Here is an 18,963-nt window from a genome sequence, read left to right as displayed (position 1 = left end):
CAAAGTCCTCAAAACCCCACCTCAGGACCTCTGTGTTTTTGTTATGCTGCAATTTCACTGAGGCTCCCCTCACTGGGAAACCCCACCTCTGGACTTCCGTTGCCAGCGAAGCGCCCGTTTTTGCACTGCTGCGATTCCCCTGCTGGGAGTCCCCTGCAGCATTGCAAAAACACGGGAGTCTGGAGGTGGGGTTTCCCATGGAGGGGAGCCTCGGGGGAATCCCAGCAGCATAAAAACGGGTGCTTCGCTAGCAATGGAAGTCCGGAGGTGGGGCATCCCAGTGGCGGTGGTGGGTTTGTAAGGTGAAAATAGTTTGTAAGAAGAGGCAAAAAAAATCTTAAACCCCGAGTTTGTATCTTGAAAAGTTTGTATGATGAGGCATTTGTAAGACGAGGTATCACTGTACATACAAATTAGGTTATTCTTCTTATTAACTGATCTTTGTTATTTAATTGAGGTTTCAATAAAATTATGTAGCATTTGGGGGAAAAAATACAACCCAACAACCCAATGGTAGAGGCTAAGATTGAAAAGATCTCTACAGCTACTGTGTATTTCCCCTTGGAACTTAAATAAGCTGGAATAAAGGATAACCATACACTACAAAAGACCAACATGCTGAAAGTGATGAATTTGGCTTCATTGAAAGTATCTGGTAAGTTTCTGGCAAAGAAAGCTATAGTGAAACTTACAATAGCTAAGAAACCCATATAGCCTAGGACACAATAGAACATAATCAAAGAGCCTTCATTGCATTCCAGTACTATATATTCAACTTCTGAATGCATGTCAACATCTGAGAAAGGAGGGGAGGTTGCAAGCCATATGGTACAAATACATGTTTGGACCAAGGAGCAGGAAAGTACAATGGAACTCCCCAGACTTTTCTTCATCCATTTTCTTATGCTGCTTCCTGGCTTGGTGGCCATGAAAGCCAGAACCACTATGATGGTTTTTGCTAACATGCAAGAAACAGCCACTGAGAAGATGATTCCAAAACTCATTTGTCTTAGAGGACATGTTACTTTTGTTGGTTGGCCAATAAACAACAAACAACAAAGAAAGCAAAGAAGGAGAGAGATGAGGAGAATATAAGTGAGATCTCGATTGTTGGCTTTGACAATAATAGTATTGTGATGCTTCATAAAAATTCCAAGCACCACAGTTGTAATGACAGCAAAAGCAGTAATAGTCAAAACTAGACTCATTCCCAAAGGGTCTCCATAAGATAGATAAGTACTGGTTTTAGGAAGACATAAATACTGATCTTTGTTTGCATATTGGTCTTCTTTGCATTTAAAGCAGTCGTCCATGTCTGAAAAAGACAGAATATGTTTGTTTGTTTGTTTGTTTGTTTGTTTGTTTGTTTGTTTGTTTGTTTGTGTGTGTGTGTGTGTGTTTGTGTCTAATTTCTATGACTGTACTGCCAGGGCAAATTACTCTAGACAGTGTACAATAACCCAAACAAATTATCCATATTGTATAACATAGAGCGGTGTTTCCCAACCTTGGCAAATTGAAGATATCTGGACTTCAACTCCCAGAATTCCCCAGCCAGTATTCGCTGGCTGGGGAGTTCTGGGAGCTGAAGTCCAAATATTTTCAAGTTGCCAAGGTTGGGAAACACTGACATAGAGAATATAATATTTTCCAACTACTTAATAAAGCATTAAAGCATTGTTTTCCCCTTTCTCCCTTCTGTTGGGTCTTTACCCAAGTAATATCCGCTGGGGTTTATTTCTTGCTTTAGAATGTTGATGTCCATTAAAAAAAAAAATCTTTTTAGATTTTGAAAAACCTATGTAAAGCTCTGCTGTATGGATGGTGGAAGCAGATTTGCTTGGCTTTACATAATTTGCTACATAATTCAAGCATAGAATTCTTCCATTTTTTGTTTTTTGACATTTTAAATATATTATCAGACAAGACAGGGGCATTTTTCATGTTTTCCTATGAGGATAGTTTTTCAAAGAAATTCCTTCCTTCCTTCCTTCCTTCCTCCCTCCCTCCCTCCCTCCCTCCCTCCCTCCCTCCCTTCATTCCCTAAAGCATAAAATCTTTTATGTTTGTATGAGGATACCAGGCATGGACTGAAAAAAATCTGGGTGATTATTAAATAGCAGCATCAAAATTTAGAGAACTCTCTTTCTAAATTAAATGCAAAAATTAGTTCTCTAAATCTTGATGATGCTATTTAATAAATATCCAGATTTTTTCAGTCCATGACTGGTATCCTTATACATTGGTACCTCTACCTAAGAACGCCTCTATTTATGAACCTTTCTAGATAAGAACCGGGTGTTCACGATTTTTTTGCCTCTTCTCAAGAACTATTTTCCATTTACAAACCAGAGCCTCCAAAACTGTAACCAGAAAAGGAAGGGAGAAGCCTCCATGGGGCCTCTCTAGGAATCTCCAGGGAGGAAACAGGGCCGGAAAAGGCGGGGAGAAACCTCTGTGGGGCCTCTCTAGGATTCTCCTGGGAGGAAGCAGAGCCTCCACCTTCCCTGTGGTTTCCGCAGTTGCACACATTATTTGCTTTCCTTTGGGAAAAATTGCTTCTTACAAACTCTTCTACTTAAGAACCTTGTCACGGGACAAATTAAGTTTATAAGTAGAGGTACCACTGTATAAGCATAAAAGATTTTGCCTAGCTAATTTATTAAGAATAGCCCATTGTTGAAAGTACAGTAATGTCCATTTTGCATGAATCTAAGTGATGGGTTATTCTTGCATTTTAAAATTTGTTTGTCTGACTATAATTATTATTTCTTGACTGCATTTGGCTATTTTCTTTTTCTGAAGTTGGCCTGAAATAAATTTTGCATTTATTTCTGGATGTACCAACTTACTGACAATGCCTTATGTGCTTTCTGACAGTAATTTTTGTGAAATAGTTATTTTGATATATAACAATGTTCTTACTGTATTTGGAAGGATATTCAAAGTTATTTAAAAAAATACGATTCATAATATTTTCTGGCATAGCAATAAAGGTTATAGGACATTATTATTGAATAAATTATGTATAGCAATTGTTACAATAGAATAAAAAATACCTAAACTCACTCATAAAATTCTGTGAAGAAAGTAGGATTCTATAAACATTATTTTATCTGCATTCAGCATAATACTATGGGTCATACCTTTCCTGTTGGAAATTTTCCCTTCAGGACATCGATTGCAATGATAGCAGCAAAATGGCTTTCCTTCAAGACTTTTTCGTCTATAGCCCATTTGACAATTGTTATTGCAAACTGAGAGAGGCAATGTCTATAGAAATGAAATACCAGGATATTGACTATTTCCCAATGATAGAGGAGGGTAGAGGTGTTTTTGCAGTTCATTTACTAATAATAATATAAAATAATTTATATAGAATAGTGAAATAAATCAGTAGACTTATGTTTGCATTTTCTTCCAGGATTTCAAGATGGTTATTATCTCAATTTTTCTTACAGCAAATCTGGAGGTGCCAAATCCTGCTGGAAAATGTAAGTCACCCTCTCCATAAAGCTTGTATGCAGGTGAAACTATAGACTGCTCCAAAATCTCCTGGTAGATGGCTGCATTGGACCTAATGAAGCACAGTGGACCAACACCAGCAGATGATATGGCTCCCCAAATCAACACAGACTGTGGAAACTTTTGCATCTCATTTGGAAACCAAGGACCCAGAGTATTGAGGAAGAACAGAGAGGCACACACTGCAAAATAGGTCCAGTATAAAGTTTCCACAGTATGGATTGACTTGGGGAGCCATGTCATCTGCTGGTGTTGGTACCAGTCCACACTGCCCAAAGCACCAAAACCTGCTTTAATAACTGTGTGATTACTGTCCTTGATTGCCCAGCAAACTCACCTGACCTGAACGTCATAGAAAATCTATGAGGCATTGCCAAGAGACAGATGCGAGAAATAAGATCGAACAATGCAGAAGAGCTGAAGGCTGCTATTGAAGCATCATAGTCTGCCAAAACACCTGAGCAAGTGGCACAGGCTGATAGCGTCCATGCCACGCCACATTGAGGCAGTAATTGCTGCAAAAGGAGCCCAAACGAAGCACTGCATGCTCCTTTTGCAGCAATTACTGCCTCTACTGACCCTGATATCTTGGACATAAACTGTTTCAACTCCTCTTGAGAAGAGCTATATGGGAACTGCATGTTAAAACAACTAGACATAAAGATGTCTAATTATCACAATACTATGTATGTACATTTAATTGTAGTATTATTATCCTTCTTATTGCTTATTTGACCCCTATGACATTCATTAAGTGTTGTACCACATGATTCTTGACAAACGTATATTTTCGTTTATGTACACTGAGAGCATATGCATCAAGACAAATTCCTTGTGTGTCACATGACCAATAAAGAATTCTATTCTATTCTATTATTCGGGGGGGAGGGGAGCACAAGGATGATGCTTTGCATCAGATTTCATTTTTCCATGAGTAGATGGAACTCCTACTTTATCATTATTTATATATGGATTCTGGAAGAAGGAAAGATGTCTACCCCTAACTTCATACAAGTTACAATAAATATTTAGACTAAGATTATAAAATATATTTAGTCATAAGTATGGTTGAGAAAAGTATGAGAGAGAGAAAAATGAGGAAAAGTGATGTTATATCACTATTTCCTAATCTTGATAATCCCAGATAGTACAGCAATTCTGTTTCTTCATCCTAAATGCATAATATATGTTTTTCTTTGTTTGTTTTATTACAGAACTAACCCACTATATTCTGAGATGTCACATTACATCAACCCAAACAACAGTAGGGCTTAATCAGATCTAACCCAAGCCAAAGGCATAATATAGTAGAAAAGAAGGACAAATGCTTTAGGATATTAGGTAGAAAGAATGAAAAATATAATGGACTGTCCATGTCCATGCATATATTGCCAAATTACAATTTCAATACCATTCTCTTTAACTTATGGTAGCTTTTTCTACCAGGTGGATATAGTTCTGCAATATCAGGAAGGTTACAGATTTCTTATATTTGGTTTGGAGAATTTTAAACTGAATTGTTGATGGCTTGAACAGGAGTCAATCCAATTCAGGGAAAATTATATAACTTATTTTGGAGTTAACCTACTGTTAGATTATTACCAGATCTGCTAGTAATGTTTTTGTCCTTGAGCTATTTTTAAATGATTTTTTTATGATTTACTTTTTAAATTCAATGATTACCATGTAAACAAGGAAAAAGAGACTGTCCAAAGTTTAAATGCTATTTTTCAAAAATGGCATCCTTTTTAAAAGCATTTTAAAATTTGATAATTGTGAAATTTTAAATAGCCATATAATATTAGAATACAGTGGTACCTCAAGATATGAACTCCTCGTCTTACGAACAACTCGTGATATGAACCCGGGGTTCAGAAAAATTTTGCCTCTTCTTACGAACTTTTTTCGAGTTACGAACCGGCGTTCGGAGAGTGCTGGGAAGCCGCACGGCTGTTTTAAAAGGTGACAGCCGGGCGGCGGGGCTTCCCAGCAGCCTCCCGAACGCCGGTTCGTAACTCGAAAAAAGTTCGTAAGAAGAGGCAAAATTTTTCTGAACCCCGGGTTCGGTTCGGGAGGTTGCTGGGAAGACCCCCAGCCCGGCTGTCACCTTTTAAAACAGCTGTGCGGCTTCCCAGCAGTCTCCGAATGCCGAATGCGGAAGTTCGGGTTTGGCGTTCAACTTCGGGAAGCTGCTGGGAAGCCGCCCAGCTGTTTTAAAAGGTGACAGCCAGACTGGGGGGCTTCCCAGCAACCTCCCGAACCCTGAACTTTTGCCGAACTTCTGGGTTTGGGGTTCAGGAGGTTGCTAGGAAGCCCCACAGCCCAGATGTCACCTTTTAAAACAGCCATGCGGCTTCCCGGCAGTCTCCGAACACCGAACGCGTAAGTTCAGGTTTGGCGTTCAGCTTCGGGAAGCTGCTGGGGAGCTGCGTGGCTGTTTTAAAAGGTGACAGCCGGGCTGGGGCGCTTCCCAGCAACCTCCCGAACCCCGAACCCGGACGTTCAGCAAAAGTTCGGGGTTCGAGAGGTTGCTGGAAAGCCCCCCAGCCCGGCTGCGACCTTTTAAAACAGCCAGGCGGCTTCCCAGCAGCTTCCCGAAGCCGAACGCCAAACCTGAACTTCTGTGTTCGGCGTTCGGAGACTGCTGGGAAACCCCGCCGCCCGGCTGTCATCTTTTAAAACAGCCTGGGGGCTTCTCGGCGGCCTCCCGAACGCCAAACCCGGAAGTTCAGGTTTGGCGTTCGGCATTTGGGAGATCGCTGAGAAGCCCCCAGGCTGTTGTAAAAGGTGACAGCCAGGCGGCAGCATTTTTTTTGCGGGGGGGGGGGGTTGGTTGCACGGATTAATTGACTTTACATTGTTTCCTATGGGAAACAATGTTTCGTCTTACGAACCTTTCGTCTTACGAACCTTTCGTCTTACGAACCTCCCCCTGGAACCAATTAGGTTCGTAAGACGAGGTATGACTGTATTACTTTCAGATTATGTATTTTTAGTTTATATTCTATTATTATAGCTACTATAATAATAGAATACAAATAATAGAATACAAGCATACAAAGCAGTAATTTCTGCAACTAATTTCAATGTTAAATTGGATATTATCCTTACTTACCTGGTTGAAAATATCATGCCAAATGATTACATGGTTATTAATGCTGAACTCTTGTTCTGACATTGACCTAGGATTCATTACTCCAACCTTCACTTTAAGAAATGTTTGATTTGAAAATGTGACCCAATTCATAATGTCAAACCCAACTATTAATTCTCCATTGTGATCAAATGAAATTTTTTCCCCACAGCTGCTGTTGAATGAAAAGCCCCTGAGCAATCGATGAAACTTAAAGAAAAGGAAGATCAGCTGTGTTATTTATTGAATCATAGAATAAAATACCCTTTTTGATTACAACCTCAATCTCCATTATGGTGCATGCATAGGCATACATCGTTAGATTACTCTGTTTAGGTCATTTAGATAAATGTCATATTGTCTGTGCCGCTAAAACTAAAAATTATTTTATAAAATACCCGGTATGTCCTTTTCAGAATCCTGACACATGGGAATGACATTATTTGAATATGCATGTATTTATATACACTTCTCAAAAAAATAAAGGGAACACTCAAGTAACATCCTACATCCGAATCAATGAAATACAGTAATACCTCATGATACGAACTTAATTGGTGCAAGGAGGAGGTTCGTAAGACGAAAGGTTCGTAAGACGAAACATTGTTTCCCATAGGAAACAATGTAAAGTCAATTAATCCGTGCAACCAAACCCCCCCCCCCCAAAAACGGCTTTCCGGCTGTTTTAAAAGGTCGCAGCCGGCCTGGGGGGCTTGCCAGCACCCCCCGCACCCGGGTTCGGGGTGCGGGGGGGTGCTGGCAAGCCCCCCAGGCCGGCTGCGACCTTTTAAAACACCCACGCTCTTCCCTCACCCCCGCCGCCGCAAGGCATCGCAGCGACAAGCAGGTTTTTCCAACGCGGGTCTTATGCGCCCGAGCCGCGTTTCCCCCCACGTCCGGGCCCACGCACCTGTTCCAGCGGGCTCGGCCGGCCTCTCGGGGGTGCTGTAGAGCGGGTGCGCGAATAGCCTCCTCAGCTTGGAGTGGGGGGGCCTGGCTGCTCAGGTTGGCGGGTGGCCGAGTCCGGAGCTTTGGCCGGCGGCGACGGCGGCTTCTTCGGCGGGGCAGGAGCAGCGGGGCTCAGCCGTCTCCGTGGCCGGACCGAGGCGCCGCCTCATTTGGGGCCAGAGGTGGAAGTAGAAATCGACGCTGAGCAGCACCCCGAGAAGCAGCAGAATGAGCAGCCGGTCGCGCCGGGTCCCCAGCATGGTCAGCGCCGGCGGCTGGGCGAGAAGCAGGCCGGGCGCGAAGGCAGCGGCGCACGGGCGATGCCGGGCCGTGGGTGGGAAAGGAAGGCGAGCCACGCGCCTGTTTGGCCGCGAGAGCCCGGGCGAGTCCCGGCAGGGCCTCTGCCCCGCTGCCGCCGCAGGAGCAGGTGGGGGAAGCCGAGGCAAGGGAAGCAGCAGGCAGCGCCCCGCTTGTGGCCGAGAGGCGACCGGCTGCATCTTTGCCCGGTGGCCTCTCCCGAGTAGGCAGACCGTGCCGCCTCTGGAAGGATGGACGCGTTGGGCGTTTGTTTGCATCACGTGATTGACCGGGTGAAATAAAAGATCTAAAAATCCCTTGTCTCCCCAACCCGGATTTTTAGATCTTTTATTTCACCCGGTCAATCACGAGATGCAAACAAACGCCCAACGTGTCCGAAAGCCAGAGACTTTGGCTAGAGGTCTCTCCGACGAGCTCCGGTTCTCGTCGGAGAGACCTCTAGCCAAAGTCTCTGGCTTTCGGACACGTTGGGCGTTTGTTTGCATCTCGTGATTGACCGGGTGAAATAAAAGATCTAAAAATCCCTTGTCTCCCTCCGGGTTGGGGAGACAAGGGATTTTTAGATCTTTTATTTCACCCGGTCAATCACGAGATGCAAACAAACGCCCAACGTGTCCGAAAGCCAGAGACTTTGGCTAGAGGTCTCTCCGACGAGCTCCGGTTCTCGTCGGAGAGACCGCTTGCCAAAGTCTCTGGCTTTCGGACACGTTGGGCGTTTGTTTGCATCTCGTGATTGACCGGGTGAAATAAAAGATCTAAAAATCCCTTGTCTCCCCAACCCGGATTGAATACGGGTTGGGGAGACAAGGGATTTTTAGATCTTTTATTTCACCCGGTCAATCACGAGATGCAAACAAACGCCCAACGTGTCCGAAAGCCAGAGACTTTGGCTAGAGGTCTCTCCGACGAGCTCCGGTTCTCGTCGGAGAGACCTCTAGCCAAAGTCTCTGGCTTTCGGACACGTTGGGCGTTTGTTTGCATCTCGTGATTGACCGGGTGAAATAAAAGATCTAAAAATCCCTTGTCTCCCTCCGGGTTGGGGAGACAAGGGATTTTTAGATCTTTTATTTCACCCGGTCAATCACGAGATGCAAACAAACGCCCAACGTGTCCGAAAGCCAGAGACTTTGGCTAGAGGTCTCTCCGACGAGAACCGGAGCTCGTCGGAGAGACCTCTAGCCAAAGTCTCTGGCTTTCGGACACGTTGGGCGTTTGTTTGCATCTCGTGATTGACCGGGTGAAATAAAAGATCTAAAAATCCCTTGTCTCCCCAACCCGTATTCAATCCGGGTTGGGGAGACAAGGGATTTTTAGATCTTTTATTTCACCCGGTCAATCACGAGATGCAAACAAACGCCCAACGTGTCCGAAAGCCAGAGACTTTGGCTAGAGGTCTCTCCGACGAGAACCGGAGCTCGTCGGAGAGACCTCTAGCCAAAGTCTCTGGCTTTCGGACACGTTGGGCGTTTGTTTGCATCTCGTGATTGACCGGGTGAAATAAAAGATCTAAAAATCCGGGTTGGGGAGACAAGGGATTTTTAGATCTTTTATTTCACCCGGTCAATCACGTGATGCAAACAAACGCCCAACGCGTCCATCCTTCCAGAGGCGGCACGGTCTGCCTACTCGGGAGAGGCCACCGGGCAAAGATGCAGCCGGTCGCCTCTCGGCCACAAGCGGGGCGCTGCCTGCTGCTTCCCTTGCCTCGGCTTCCCCCACCTGCTCCTGCGGCGGCAGCGGGGCAGAGGCCCTGCCGGGACTCGCCCGGGCTCTCGCGGCCAAACAGGCGCGTGGCTCGCCTTCCTTTCCCACCCACGGCCCGGCATCGCCCGTGCGCCGCTGCCTTCGCGCCCGGCCTGCTTCTCGCCCAGCCGCCGGCGCTGACCATGCTGGGGACCCGGCGCGACCGGCTGCTCATTCTGCTGCTTCTCGGGGCGCTGCTCAGCGCCGATTTCTACTTCCACCTCTGGCCCCAAATGAGGCGGCGCCTCGGTCCGGCCACGGAGACAGCTGAGCCCCGCTGCTCCTGCCCCGCCGAAGAAGCCGCCGTCGCCGCCGGTCCAAAGCTCCGGACTCGGCCGCCCGCCAACCTGAGCAGCCAGGCCCCCCCACTCCAAGCTGAGGAGGCTATTCGCGCACCCGCTCTACAGCACCCCCGAGAGACCGGCCGAGAAGCTGCTCAACGGGCAGGAGGCGCTGCGTTACTACCGGCGGAAAATAGCCCGCTGGAACAGGTGCGTGGGCCCAGATGTGGGGGGAAACCCGGCTCGGGCGCATAAGACCCGCGTCGGAAAAACCCGCTTGTCGCTGCGATGCCTTGCCGGGGCGGGGGTGAGGGAAGAGCGTGGGTGTTTTAAAAGGTCGCAGCCGGCCTGGGGGGCTTGCCAGCACCCCCCCACACCCGGGTTCGGGGTGCGGGGGTTGCTGGCAAGCCCCCCAGGCCAGCTGCGACCTTTTAAAACACCCGCGCCGCTTCCCATGTGTCTCCTGGAGCCGAATGCGGAAGTTCGGCTTTGCTGTTCAGCTTCAGGCTTTGCTGTTCGGCTCCGGGAGACAGCTGCGAAGCGGCGCGGGTGTTTTAAAAGGTCGCAGTCTGCCTGGGGGGCTTCCCAGCAACCTCCTGAACCGAACCTGGGGTTCAGCAAAATTTTGCCTCGGCGTTCGGGAGGCTTCTGGGAAGCCCCGCCGCCCGGCTGTTACCTTTTAAAACAGCCGCGGGGCTTCCCAGCAGTCTCCGAACGCAGGTTCGTAACTCGAAAAAAGTTCGTAAGAAGAGGCAAAATTTTTCTGAACCCCGGGTTCGTATCACGAGTTGTTCGTAAGACGAGGGGTTCGTATCTTAAGGTACCACTGTATTCTCATTGAATACTTTGTTCTGGACAAAGTTGAATGTGCAAAACAGCATGTGAAATTGATTGTCAATCAGTGTTGCTTCCTAAGTGGAGAGTTGGATTTCACAGAAATTTACTTGCAGTTATATTGTGTTGTTTAAGTGTTCCATTCATTCATTCATTCATTCATTCATTCATTCATTTATTAGCAGTGTACATAAAAATAAAGATGGCAATATTAAATGGTACATACTTCAGTAGAAAAATGAATGGCATTATTAATTATATATCCAGGGAAGGGGCCCTCCTGGTTTGGTTTGGTCTGGTTTGTCTGGAGTGGGAATGACCCACTGATAACATCACAATTATCTCACTGAACCGATTTCATTAGTGCTGGTCCATAGGTGCCACCATCTTTTTTTTAAAAAAAAATAATTAAATAATTCTATGCACTGTGCATGCATCACTATGAGGCACACCCATGCAGTGCAGGAGGAAATGAACCAGCAGCAAGTTAAGTTAGAATCAGGGACAAGCTACTAACTGGAATGGCAAGAACGCCATTCCATTGGTGGAAATGGAGCATGTAGCCTCGCTCCATTGCCAACATGTGTGCATGCACTGTGCATGCGCAACTGGCATGATTTCGGTAAAAATACTAGGCTTTTTGCTTCCATGCATGAGCGGAAGCAAAGAAATTGGCAATTTTCCCCCAAATCTTGCTGCCGTAAGGATGTCCACACAAGATTTCAGCTGCTGCATATGTACATGGGACAGCACAGAGCAGGCCACATTGCTGGAGCTTGGGGCCACCCTGCATGCTCCCTGCACCATGGCTCATCTACCTGCAGGAGATCGAGAGCAAGATAAGGGCTGTGGCACAGTGGAGGGGTGAGTGGACAGAGCTGCTGCTCACAGTGGTGCCAGGGGGTGGTGCGGTGGGGACAGCATGGTGGGGGCTCACAGAATGACGGAAGGTTGTGGCATGGTGGAGGGGTGAACTGACGGAGCAGTTGCTCATGGCAGGGTTGGCAGGCTGCTTGTGGTGGCACCGGGGAGTGTTAATTTATGGCATGGCAGGGCTCGTGGCACAGTGGGGGAGCGAGCTGACAGATCTGCCGGTCACAGCACAGCAGGCAAGCCTTTCGTGGCAGTGGTGTGATCTTGCAGCATGGTGAAGGCTCATGGTGTGTTGGAGGGGTGAGCCGCCAGAGCAGCTGCTCACCCCTTCAACGTGCCATGAGCCCCCACTGTGCCATGAGCCGCTGCTTCCCCCAGCACCACCACAAGCGGCCTGCCTGCTCTGCTACGAGTGGCTGCTCTGTTGGCTCCCCCCTCCACTGCACCATACAGGTGAGTGGATGGGAGCAGACCGGCAATTCTTACCTTGTTTTACTGGTCACGTCAGCAGCTCTTCTGTGCATGTGCAGAAGCAAAACCCCCAGAAATTGTGTGCGTGTTTTCGTGCAACATTCAGCTTCTGCATATGCACAGAAGCCAAATCTTGCAGAGAGTGTGTGCGCCCACTCCTCACCTTTTCCGGTAGGGCCGGGAATGGTAGCATGCCACTGGTTAGAACCCATCCCTATATATTCATGAACTTTTTCTAATGGGTCTAAAAGTTACAGGTGCAGATCTATAATCTAATATAGAGACCACATGTGGCTTCTGAATTGTTGAATTCTACTGTTGCATATCACATTTAATTTCATTTATCAGCAGTCACCTGCCATGGCTGATTTTCAAGCTTCCACTTTTGCCCAATTGCCATTAATCCATATCTGCATTTTGATTTCTGCAGCACATCAAGTGCATGAGCCATGGCATAAACAGCATTGTAGATGCTGTAACTAGGTCCCATTATGAACATTTCAGAAACTGTGCCAGGAAGATCTTCAAGCTTCTCTTCTCCCATGCAGATGCCCTCAGTTGCATGGGAATTGGAAAATTTACAGGAAAACGCTTCTTCCCAAAATGCTAGGAGAAAATTGTCTCCCTTTGAATTGAAAGGTTTTCTGTTTTGAAAAAAATGTTGGAAATCTATAAGGTTGCATGATTTAACAGTGAAAGATAGTGCTCCATTGATGATTCCAATGTCCCATTCTCTTTGATAAGATAAGGAGAAGAGATCGATCTGGGCTGACATAATCCATACCTTGCCTTTTACCTCAAATAGTCGAAACATCCATCTCCAAAATATCATTGTTCGAGTTTCTCCATAGAGAACCAACACATTGGTTTCACTCCTCTTAATTTTGTCAATAATTTCAACCATTTCACTAATTGAATTAATATAATCATCAAGGAAAGGAATATTGATTCTCTTTATGAAGGCAAAACAGATACCATGCATAGGAAATTCTGCAAGAATTCTCTGCAGAAACCTATCTCCATTGTCATCATTTATTGCCAAGATTCCAACCCATATCCATTTGAAATGCAGAAGTAACTGTAGAATTCCTTCATACTGCAAAATTTCATTTGGAATCATCCGAAAGAAAGGGAGTGCTTCTCTTAGATTATTCATCACTGAAGTAGACCCATATGTGAACTACACAACCATATATTAAGATGAGAAGAGGGAAGATAAAGAGAGAGAAGGAGAGATGGTTTTAGAATACATATTTGCTAATTTTAGCAAATATATTTTGCTAAAATATAACCTTAAATTTTAAGGCTGTCCATTAACAGGAACAGATTTAATTTAAATCACATGCTAGTTCTCTTCTGCCAATCACCCAATGTGAGCTTTGTGTGTGTGTGTGTGTGTATGTGTGTGTGTGTGCGTGCGTGCATGCATGCATGTATGTATGTGTATATATATGTATGTATGTATATACATATATAATGTATAATATATATAATATATAATATTATATATATATTCATTATCAGCAAATATATATTATGTACACACTCATACACTTACATATATGAAACAAAAAGAAATTATAGAAGATATGTATCTAATATATTGATGTGTGTGTGTATGTATATGTGTGTGTGTATGTGTAGATAGATAGATAGATAGATAGATAGATAGATAGATAGATAGATAGATAGATAGATAGATAGATAGATAGTTGGTAGAGATAGAGATAGAGACAGAGATAGAGATAGATATTCAATAGGAATAAAATACAAAATAGAAATAAAAAATAGAAAAAAACATACATCCAACAGTAAATTTGTATGCCGCTCCAAGTCTCCAGAGAAGGGCGGCATAAAAATATAATAAATAAAATTAAATAAAATTAATAATTAATTGGTTTGAATTTGCATTCAGCCAGACAATCTGAAGAGAATTAATGTTTGCACATTATAAATTCAATGGAAATAATAAATATTAGATAGAAAAAGGATGTTGGGGAATTCTAGGGACTGAAGTCCACACAAGGTTGTTAAAATTGAAAAAATATTGATATCATGTTTCTTCAAGTGAAAGTAATTAGTTGGGATGAGGAAACCTCTTGCTGGCTATATCTGGATTATGAAAAAAGTTTCCCTATTTTTTAAAAATAATTCAGTTGACCCTTTCTAGAACTTATATATTAATTGCTTATTATATGGCTGTGCTTATTATGGACTAGGATATTTAAATAATTTATTATTCATCATGAATAACATAAATACATTTGAAGAGTAAGGTATTTATTCACATAGTACTTTTGTTTGATTTTTGATTAACTGCTGAGACAATTTAATATTCTGATATCTGGGGAAATATATCCTGACAAGTATTTGGATTCAGCTTGTAGCCTATTTATTCATAATGTAGCTTTTATGATCATTATATTGCACAAGCTACATTTTACTAAAATGTTACAACAAATTCATAAATCTAAAGCAAACCTCTAATACCATATTGTATAGTTGTATAGTTTGATTCCCAAGGAGGTAGCTGAAAAATATGTATAGTCTTAATCAAAGAAATAAAATGAAGGAAAGAAAAAGGTAGTCAGAAGGACAATATTTACAATCAGTGTAAATATTACACCATTGTCACTGTCAGAGATGATACTTTAATATTTACACTGAAAATAAGATATATTGAACAGTATAGTTTTCTAAATAATGTTTATCCAGTTAAAAAAAAAAGCCTCACTACATTTTTTAAATAAAGTGGTTTTTAAAAAAATATATTTATATATTTGGCATATACATCTTAGACATTGAAAAACTGAAAAACTTATGGCAAGAAATCAATTTATCAGAACCTCATCTGACTCCTAGAAAGATATTCATACAGATAAGAATGTGTCTCCCCTAAGGCTCTGAACTGATTCAAGAAGATTCAAGAATGAACTGGTTCAATTATTTTTATATTATTTTAAAAAGTAATTAAATTCCCTCTTTATCTCACCCTTTTTTGGAATTCTAATGATATAACATAAAAAACTAAAATAAATAATAACAAGCATTCAACCAACCTGTGGAACCTTGTAGATACTCAGAATATTTGCTATTGGAAGTGAAACATCAATATCAAGCCCCTCAATGATAACTATCAAATTATCCTGGATGCCACACCTGTAGTTGGGAATAAATCTTTTCTGTGTGGAGAGAAGTTCCATTGCACTGTGATAGGTCCATTTTGCTTCATAATAGCTATCATAAATGTTGAAACCTAATGTAAAATTAGGCAAGATCTGTGGGTGTTCATTGATCTCCTTTACAGCAAATATTAAGGCCAGCATATGCTGATAATTTTTAGTCAGTACACTGCAAATAACAGAGATATATCTTATCACATAGAAATTCTACACAGTGGATTTGATTGGGTTGGGTTTGCTCTGGTCAGAAGTTACCTTTTCAGAGTGTAGCCTTCAATAAAATGCAGATATAGAATACTGTAAGTGTTAAATCTGTGAATGGATGAATAAAAGATATAGAGAAAGGAGGGAGGCAAAAACTAGCAGACATTGCCAAGGTCACACAACAATAAGATATTCTGAAAATACTAGAAAAAAGGCATATTATCAAAGAAGAGAATAAAAATTAGGAGTATTTAGAGTTATATACAACTTAGAAACAACTTATCTTTGTTCAAACTGCTGTCTTCTACAGCTCCCAGAAAACAAAGCAAGATAATAACTATTATGATCAAAGGTAAATCTTTTCTTACGCTAAATCAACTATTGGTTTTTTCCCTAATAAGATATGCAGGCAAAGTGTGATATAGCAATGTTTATAACCAACATGATTCTTTCATAAATGTATATTTTGTTTTATGTACACTGAGAGCAATCCAATCACACTTGGACAATAAAGAATTCTATTCTATTCTATAAATTGCTTACTTACTTGGAAACTTACCTTCTCCTTCTGAGAATACCCTGAGGATGTTTGCTCTAAAAATATTTTAAAATATATTAATTTACAAATGGAAAATTGGAGGGGGGAGAAAGATGGACACTGGTGTTCAACTGGAAGAGAAAACTATTTTAATATGAACAAATTTATCTCCCCTGTTTTTTATTAGAATGGCAAAAAGACAGATAAAAAGAAAAAGAAAGAAACAGCAAGTCGATGTTCAGAAATGCTAACATATCAAAAATAATAATAACATTTTTGTATTATATAGCTGAATCCTTAAAACGTAACTCTTTATACAGTTATAGTATGAATAGAAACCCCTTTCTCAAATAAATTAACATAGGTTTAATTGGGCAATTGGATTTTAATTAGGCAATTGCCAAACAATGATGGCAACCTCAAAAATATACTTATTCAGAATTTAGTGCTATACAAATATTAACTAAGCACAGAGTTTTTATTACCAATAATGTACCATTATATATATATATATATATGTATATGTATATGTATATGTATAAATATAAATATAATATAATATAATATAATATAATATAATATAATATAATATAATATAATATAATATAATATAATATAATATAATATAATATAATATAATATAATATAATATAATATAATATAATATAATATAATATAATATAATATAATATAATATAATATAATATAATATAATATAATATAATATAATATAATATAATATAATATAATATAATATAATATAATATAATATAATATAATATAATATAATATAATATAATATAATATAATATAATATAATATAATATAATATAATATAATATAATATAATATAATATAATATAATATAATATAATATAATATAATATAATATAATATAATATAATATAATATAATATAATATAATATAATATAATATAATATAATATAATATAATATAATATAATATAATATAATATAATATAATAAATATTATAGTCAAAACAATGCAAGAGAAATGTGAACACTTTTGACAGACAGGTAATAAAGAAAATGTTTGAGCAAGCAGCACAGAACAGTAAACCATTATTTCGAATTAAACATTAATTCATTGCATTGCATTGCATTGCATTGCATAAGAATGATTTTGGCTACCTATCATGTGTGAAGTATGGACAAAAGTTCTTGATTTATTCTAAATATTCAAATATAACATATGCCTCTTTCACAAGCAGACATTGCTAAAGTTAATTAGATACAGCTATGAATTCAAGCTAAAATAAGGTGACCAGATTTTAACATTGGTAAAGTGGGACACCATTGACTTGGGGGGGGGGGGTTTCTTGATTAAAATTTGATCTAAACTGTACAAAACCCGAGAAAGTGAAAAACTTTTATTTGCTGACTCAAAGACAAAGGCAATCATAACTAATCTTTATTCTTAGCAGTATTCAAAGAATATCATGTAACATTTTCTATTGCATTAATGACATTTTAGAATCTAAAAAGAACAGCTTTGCATTGGTAGAAGATTTAATAACTAAAGTGATTTAACAAAATATTGTACATCTAAGTGTGTATACTAAAATCATCCCTAGACAGTAAAAATGTCCATTTCTAGAAAAATGTTTAATTGGATGTAAATCAGTACACTTAACAACAATCGAATTCAATTAAAAAAATCCTCCCTGCAACCAACACAAAAATAAAATAAATGGACAGTGAGTGATGGTTTAAAGTAAAAAAAAATGAAATCCATATTTTGCAACAATTATAATTACAAAGTATTACTGGGAATTTTGAAGAATGACCATGCCAAGAAGCTTTAGCAAAAAGCATGGATTCAATTTACAGTACACAAAAATAATTATAAAGCTTTTGCTTTCTTGTACAATAAATTTAGTCTTATGAGTTAGCTTTAAAGGAAGAAGACAATATCATGACATGTTCATCTATACTACTGAGATAAGTGTGCAACACAAGCAAAATAAGAAAGTTAACAAAATATTAACAGACAGAAGGGATAATTTGATAAATGTATTAACATGACAACTTTTCAAATAGATAAAATTAATTTATAAGAAAAATAGTTTATTAATTTATAAAATAATAAGAAAAATACTGTAAACATTATTCTGTTGATGATAACCTCATAAAGCCATATCAATATATTATACTGGAGTAATTATTCTTGTATAAAATCTTCAATTGCAGGACATGAAAACTTTATAGTTTTGTTCTTTTAAATTCATAAAGTTAATTACTGATAGTAATCTAATATTGTGTTGGATTTTTATACTAAATTTAAACCACGCTTCAGGATTGTTATAGTAACATTTTATCTTTATGCCAAACACCTATGAAATGAGGAGGAAAGGATGCTGAATGGTTTACTATAAATAAATAAATATATGATTTGTAATAATTCTATTAGGTGTAGATTAGACTGTGACCTTAAATAGGATATATTATGGAGGGGGGGATTACTTACATTAGCTCATCAATCATTGCATGATGGGGAGAGTCACTGAAGTTTATTGGATTATATGGCCTAAGGATTTGAGGAATAATGCCACCAATGATGAAATTACCTGACTGATAATATTTGTGTAGAATAGGAATTGGTTCAACTACAGTGCAGCTCTCTGCATTTGCTTTGCATACTGTATGAGGCAGAAGCACTAAAATCATCATCTTTTTTGCAAATATTCCAACATTTGCATGGATAGGCATTACTGATAATACCTGATTATAATTAATTGCCTGAAAGAACATATTACTTTTAAGAAAAAGATTTTTTTTTTTTAGGGTATAGACCTAGCTGGCAGGTATATAATAATATTTATAACTCAGAATAATACAAGGGTTAGAGTTAGAATTTCAGTAGTCTAAATGTTAGACAGATGTTAGAGCTCT

The 18,963-nt window shown here is 40.2% G+C and overlaps 1 pseudogene; it reads right to left on the bottom strand.

The window, feature by feature from the left end:
- Window positions 1-413: 413 nt before the first annotated feature.
- LOC139154090 (vomeronasal type-2 receptor 26-like) lies at window positions 414-18,780 on the bottom strand (annotated as a pseudogene).
- Between the last annotated feature and the right edge of the window lie 183 nt (window positions 18,781-18,963).

The sequence above is a fragment of the Erythrolamprus reginae genome, chromosome Z, assembly GCF_031021105.1.
Source record: "Erythrolamprus reginae isolate rEryReg1 chromosome Z, rEryReg1.hap1, whole genome shotgun sequence".
Classification (NCBI taxonomy): domain Eukaryota; kingdom Metazoa; phylum Chordata; class Lepidosauria; order Squamata; family Dipsadidae; genus Erythrolamprus; species Erythrolamprus reginae.
The sequence above is the reverse complement of the archived record's forward strand: the minus strand, read 5'-3'. Positions and strand labels throughout refer to the sequence as shown.